This window comes from Arachis stenosperma, chromosome 1 (assembly GCF_014773155.1).
Source record: "Arachis stenosperma cultivar V10309 chromosome 1, arast.V10309.gnm1.PFL2, whole genome shotgun sequence".
Classification (NCBI taxonomy): Eukaryota; Viridiplantae; Streptophyta; class Magnoliopsida; order Fabales; family Fabaceae; genus Arachis; species Arachis stenosperma.
In genome coordinates, this window is record NC_080377.1 from 29,944,595 (window position 1) to 29,951,738 (window position 7,144).

Consider the following 7,144-nt stretch of genomic DNA (forward strand, 5'->3'; position numbering starts at 1 on the left):
TATTTGACTTTGTGTTTGTTTCTTATCTTTTTCAAAACCACCTAACTACTTTTTCCTCTCTAATTTTCGAAAATATCTCATCTCTTTTTCAAAAATTCTTTTTCTTTTAATTTTAATTTTAATCCTATCTTATCTCTAATTTTCAAAAATTACTAACCCCTTTTTAAAATTATTTTCGAATTTTCTATCTCTTCTCTCTTATTCTATTTAATTATTTATTTACTAACACTTCTCTTCACTTCTCTTCATCTAAATATCCGAACCCACTCTTCTTCACTCTTCTCCCCTTTTTTTTTCTACTAACATAAAGGAATCTCTATACTGTGACATAGAGGATTCCTCTTTCTTTTCTTGTTTTTTTCTCTTTCATATGAGCAGGAACAAGGACAAAAGCACTCTTGTTGAAGCTGATCTTGAACCTGAAAGGACTTTGAAGAGGAAACTAAGAGAAGCTAAATTACAACAATCCAGAAGTAACCTTTTAGAAATTTTCGAACAGGAGAAGGAGATGGCAGCCGAACCCAATAATGATAATGCAAGAAGGATGCTTGGTGACTTCACCAAACCCACGTCCAAATTTGATGGAAGAAGCATCTCCATTCCTGCCATTAGAGCAAACAATTTTGAGCTGAAACCTCAGCTAGTTGCCTTAATGCAACAAAACTGCAAGTTCTATGGACTTCCATCTGAAGATCCTTATCAGTTTTTAACTGAGTTCTTGCAAATCTGTGAGACTGTTAAGACAAATAGAGTAGATCCTGAAGTCTACAGGCTCATGCTTTTTCCTTTTGCTGTAAGAGACAAAGCTAGAATATGGTTGGACTCACAACCTAAAGATAGCCTGGACTCTTGGGATAAGCTGGTCACAGCTTTCTTGGATAAATTCTTTCCTCCTCAAAAGCTGAGCAAGCTTAGAGTGGATGTTCAGACCTTCAAACAGAAAGATGGTGAATCCCTCTATGAAGCTTGGGAAAGATACAAGCAGTTGACCAAAAGATGTCCATCTGACATGTTTTCAGAATGGACCATATTAGATATATTCTATTATGGTCTATCTGAGTTTTCAAAAATGTCACTGGACTATTCTGCAGGTGGATCCATTCACCTAAAGAAAATGCCTGCAGAAGCTCAAGAACTTATTAACATGGTTGCAAATAACCAATTCATGTATACTTCTGAGAGGAATTCCGTGAATAATGGGACACCTCAGAGGAAGGAAGTTCTTGAAATTGATGCTCTGAATGCCATATTGGCTCAGAATAAAGTGTTGACTCAGCAAGTCAACATGATCTCTCAAAGTCTGAATGGATGGCAAAATGCATCCAACAGTACTAAAGAGGCAGCTTCTGAAGAAGCTTATGATCCTGAGAACCCTGCAATAGCAGAGGTAAATTACATGGGTGAACCTTATGGAAACACCTATAATTCATCATGGAGAAATCATCCAAATTTCTCATGGAAGGATCAACAAAAGCCTTAACAAGGCTTTAACAATGGTGGACGTAATAGGCTGAGCAATAGCAAGCCTTTTCCATCATCTTCTCAACAACAGACAGAGAATTCTGAACAAAGCACTTCCAATTTAGCCAATCTAGTCTCTGATCTGTCAAAAGCCACTTTCAGTTTCATGAGTGAAACAAGATCCTCCATCAGAAATCTGGAGGCACAAGTGGGCCAGCTGAGTAAGAAAGTCATTGAAACTCCTCCCAGTATTCTCCCAAGCAATACAGAAGAGAATCCAAAAGGAGAGTGCAAGGCCATTGATGTAATCAATATGGCCGAATGCACAAGGGAGGAGGAGGACGAAAATCCTAGTGAGGAAGACCTCCTGGGACGTCTCTCAAGCAAGAGGGAGTTTCCTATTAAGGATCCAAAGGAATCTGAGGCTCATATAGGGACCATAGAGATTCCATTAAATCTCCTTCTGCCATTCATGAGCTCTGAAGACTATTCTTCCTCTGAAGAGGATGAAGATGTGACTGGAGAGCAAGTTGCTCAATATTTAGGAGCTATCATGAAGCTGAATGCCAAGTTGTTTGGTAATGAGACTTGGGAAGGTGAACCTCCCTTGCTCATTAATGAACTAGATACCTGGATTCAGCAAATTTTACCTCAAAAGAGACAAGATCTTGGCAGTTCTTAATACCTTGTACCATAGGCACCATGACCTTTGAAAAAGCTCTATGTGATCTAGGGTCAGGGATAAATGTTATGCCACTCTCTGTAATGGAGAAGCTGGGGATCATTGAGGTACAACCTGCCTTGTTCTCATTACAATTGGCAGACAAGTCATTGAGACAAGCTTATGGAATAGTAGAGGACGTGTTAGTAAAGGTTGAAGGCCTTTACATCCCTGCTGATTTCATAATCTTAGACACTAGGAAGGAAGAGGATGAGTGCATCATCCTTGGAAGACCTTTCCTAGCCACAGCAGGAGCTGTGATAGATGTCAACAGAGGTGAATTAGTCCTTCAATTGAATGGGGACTACCTTGTGTTTAAGGCACATGGCCATCCCTCTGTTACAAAAGAGAGTAAGCATGAAGAGCTTCTCTCAGTTCAGAGTCAAGAAGAGCCCCCACAATCAAACTCTAAGTTTGGTGTTGGGAGGCCACAACCAAACTCTAAGTTTGGTGTTAAGACCCCATATCTAGACTCTAAGTTTGGTGTTGGGACTATACAACATTGACCTGATCACCTTTGTGGCTCCATGAGAGCCCACTATCAAGCTATTGACATTAAAGAAGCGCTTGTTGGGAGGCAACCCAATTTTATTTATCTAATTTTTATTTTATTTTATTTTATTGTTATTTTGTGTTTTATTAGGTACATGATCATGTGGAGTCACGAAAAAAATATAAAAATTAAAACCAGAATCAAAAACAGCAGAAGAAAAATCACACCCTGGAGGAAGGACAGACTGGCGTTCAACGTCAGTAAGGAGCATCTGGCTGGCGTTCAACGCCAGAACAGAGCATGAATCTGGCGCTGAACGCCAGAAACAAGCAACATTCTGGCGTTTGAACGCCAGAAATGTGCCTTGAGGAAAGCTGGCGCTGAACGCCAGTAACAAGCATGGAACTGGCGTTCAACGCCAGAAACATGCTACACATAGGCGTTGAACGCCCAGAGTGTGCATCATCTAGGCGTTTAAACGCCAGAATGGTGTGCAAAGGCATTTTACATGCCTAATTGGTGCAGGGATGTAAATCCCTGACATCTCAAGATCTGTGGACCCCACAGGATCATCTCAGGATCTGTGGACCCCACAGGATCCCCACCAAACATATTCCCACCTTACCTCCTAATCCTATAACACTCTTCCCCATGTCACACTTCCCAACAACTTCAATCTCTAAATCTCTCCTCCCAATAAACACTCTTTCCCAAAACCCTTCACCAATCACCTCAATCTCTCTTCCCCATCACCTCTTCACCACTCACATCCATCCACTCTTCCCCATAAACCCCACCTACCTTCAAAATTCAAAAAAAAAACACTTTCCCACCCAAACCCACCCTAAAATGGCTGAACCTAGCCTCTCCCCTTTTCCTATATAAACCCCTCCATTCCACTTTATTTTCACACAACACAACCCTCTCTTCTCCCCCTTGGCCGAATACACATTCACCCTTCTCCTCCATATTTTCTTCTTCTTCTTATTCTCTTCTTTCTTCTCTTGCTCGAGGGCGAGCAATATTTTAAGTTTGGTGTGGTCAAAGCATAAGCTTTTTGTTTTTCCATTACCATCAATGGCACCTAAGGCCGGAGAATCCTCTAGAAAAGGAAAAGGGAAGACAAAAGCTTCCACCTCCGAGTCATGGGAGATGGAAAGATTCATCTCCAAAAGCCATCAAGACCACTTCTATGATGTTGTGGCAAAGAAGAAGGTGATCCATGAGGTCCCTTTCAAACTCAAGAAAAATGAGTATCCGGAGATCCGACATGAGATCCGAAGAAGAGGTTGGGAAGTCCTAACCAACCCCATGCAACAAGTCAGAATCTTAATGGTTCAAGAGTTCTATGCCAATGCATGGATCACTAGGAACCATGATCAAAGTATGAACCCGAGTCCAAAGAATTATCTCACAATGGTTCGGGGAAAATATTTAGATTTTAGTCCGGAGAATGTGAGATTGGCGTTCCACTTGCCTATGATGCAAGGAGATGTACGCCCCTACACTAGAAGGGTCAACTTTAATCAAAGGTTGGACCAAGTCCTTATGGACATATGTGTGGAAGGAGCTCAATGGAAGAGAGACTCCAAAGGCAAGCCAGTCCAACTAAGAAGACTGGACCTCAAGCCTGTGGCTAGAGGATGGTTGGAGTTCATTCAACGCTCCATCATTCCCACTAGTAACCGATCTGAAGTTACTGTGGATTGGGCCATCATGATTCATAGCATCATGATTGGAGAGGAAGTAGAAGTTCATGAAGTCATCTCCAATGAATTCTACAAAATAGCCGAAAAGCCCTCCACCATGGCAAGGCTAGCTTTTCCTCACCTTTTTGCCATCTATGTTACTCAGCTGGAGTTATCATAGAAGGAGACATCTCCATTGAAGAGGATAAGCCCATCACCAAGAAGAGGATGGAGCAAGCAAGAGAGACCCTGCACGGTTCTCAAGAGATGCATGAGGAAGCTCATCATCAAGAAATCCCTGAGATGCCTCAAGGGATGCACTTTCCTCCCAACAACTATTGGGAACAACTCAACACTTCCTTAGAAGATTTGAGCCACAATGTGGAACAATTAAGGGTGGAACATCATGAGCACTCCATCATTCTCCATGAAATAAGAGAAGATCAAAGAGCAATGAGGGAGGAGCAACAAAGGCAAGGAAGGGACATAGAAGAGCTTAAGGACATTGTTGGTCCTTCAAGAAGAAGACGCCACTAAGGTGGATTCATTCCTTGTTCTTATTTCTTTCTGTTTTTCGGTTTCTATGTTATGTTTATCTATATTTTGTGTCTCTACTTCATGATCATTAGTATGTAGTAACCATGTCTTAAAGCTATGAATAAAATCCATTAATCCTTCACCTTTATTAAATGAAAAATGTTTTAATTCAAAAGAACAAGAAGTACATGAATTTCGAATTTATCCTTGAAATTAATTTAATTATATTGATGTGGTGACAATACTTTTTGTTTTCTGAATGAATGATTGAATAGTGCATATGTCTTTTGATATTATTGTTTATGAATGTTAAAACTGTTGGCTCTTGAAAGAATGATGAACAAAGAGAAATGTTATTGATGATCTGAAAAATCATACAATTGATTCTTGAAGCAAGAAAAAGCAGTGAAAAACAAAAGCTTGCAAAAAAAATGGCGAAAAAAATAGAAAGAAAAAGAAAAAGCAAGCAGAAAAATCCAATAGCCCTTAAAACCAAAAGGTAAGGGTAAAAAGGATCCAAGGCTTTGAGCATCAATGGATAGGAGGGCCCAAGGAAATAAAATCCAGGCCTAAGCGGCTAAATCAAGCTGTCCCTAACCATGTGCTTGTGTCATGAAGGTCCAAGTGAAAAGCTTGAGACTAAGTGGTTAAAGTCGTGATCCAAAAGCAAAAAGAGTGTGCTTAAGAGCTCTGGACACCTCTAACTGGGGACTCTAGCAAAGCTGAGTCACAATCTGAAAAGGTTCACCCAGTCATGTGTTTGTGGCATTTATGTATCCGGTGATAATACTGGAAAACAAAGTGCTTAGGGCCACGGCCAAGACTCATAAGTAGCTGTGTTCAAGAATCAACATACTTAACTAGGAGAATCAATAACACTATCCGAAATTTTAAGTTCCTAGAGAAGCCAATCATTCTGAACTTCAAAGGAAAAAGTGAGATGCCAAAACTGTTAAGAAGCAAAAAGCTACAAGTCCCGCTCATCTAATTAGAATTAATATTCATTGATATTTTGCAATTTATAGTATATTCTCTTCTTTTTATCCTAATTGATTTTCAGTTGCTTGGGGACAAGCAACAATTTAAGTTTGGTGTTGTGATGAGCGGATAATTTATACGCTTTTTGGCATTGTTTTTAGGTAGTTTTTAGCAAGTTCAAGCTACTTTTAGGGATGTTTTCATTAGTTTTTATGTTAAATTCACATTTCTGGACTTTACTATGAGTTTGTGTATTTTTCTGTGATTTCAGGTAATTTCTAGCTGAAATTGAGGGACTTGAGCAAAACTCTGAAAAAGGCTGACAAAAGGACTACTGATGCTGTTGGAATATCTGACCTCCATGCACTCGAAATGGATTTTCAGGAGCTACAGAACTCCAAATGGCGCGATCTCAACGGCGTTGGAAAGTAGACATCCAGAGCTTTCCAGCAATATATAATAGTCTATACTTTATTCTGGAATTGACGATGTAAAGTGGCGCTCAACGCCAAGTACATGCTGCTGTCTAGAGTCAAACGCCAGAAACACATCACAACCCGGAGTTGAACGCCAGAAACACGCTATAACTCGGCGTTCAACTCCAATAAAAGCCTCAGCTCATGGATAGATCAAGCTCAGCCCAAACATACACCAAGTGGGCCCCAGAAGTGGATTTATGCATCAATTACTTACTTCTGTAAACCCTAGTAGCTAGTCTAGTATATATAGAACATTTAACTATTGTATTAGACGTCTTTTGACCATTCGGTCTTTTGATCACGTTATGGGGGCTGGCCATTCGGCCATGCCTGAACCTTTCACTTATGTATTTTCAACGGTGGAGTTTCTACACACCATAGATTAAGGGTGTGGAGCTCTGCTGTACCTCAAGTTTCAATACAATTACCATTATTTTCTATTCAATCCTCTTTTATTCTTATTCCAAGATATACGTTGCACTTCAACTTGATGAATGTGATGATCCGTGACACTCATCATCATTCTCACCTATGAACGCGCGTGACTGACAACCACTTCCGTTCTACTTGAGGCCGGGCACATATCTCTGAGATTCCCCAACAGAATCTTCGTGGTATAAGCTAGATAGATGGCGGCATTTATGGGAATCCAGAAAGTCTAACCTTGTCTGTGGTATTCCGAGTAGGATTTCGGGAATCTGGAAAGTCTAACCTTGTCTGTGGTATTCCGAGTAGGATTCTGGTATTGAATGACTGTGACGAGCTTCAAGCTCCTAAAGGCTGGGCG

At 40.4% G+C, this 7,144-nt stretch overlaps 1 non-coding gene across 1 annotated transcript; it reads right to left on the reverse strand.

Annotated features, from left to right (window-relative positions):
- Positions 1–907: 907 nt before the first annotated feature.
- On the reverse strand, positions 908–1,011 carry LOC130954925 (small nucleolar RNA R71). The gene has a single exon (XR_009076506.1). It is a non-coding gene; the product is annotated as a small nucleolar RNA R71 (small nucleolar RNA).
- Positions 1,012–7,144: the final 6,133 nt, after the last annotated feature.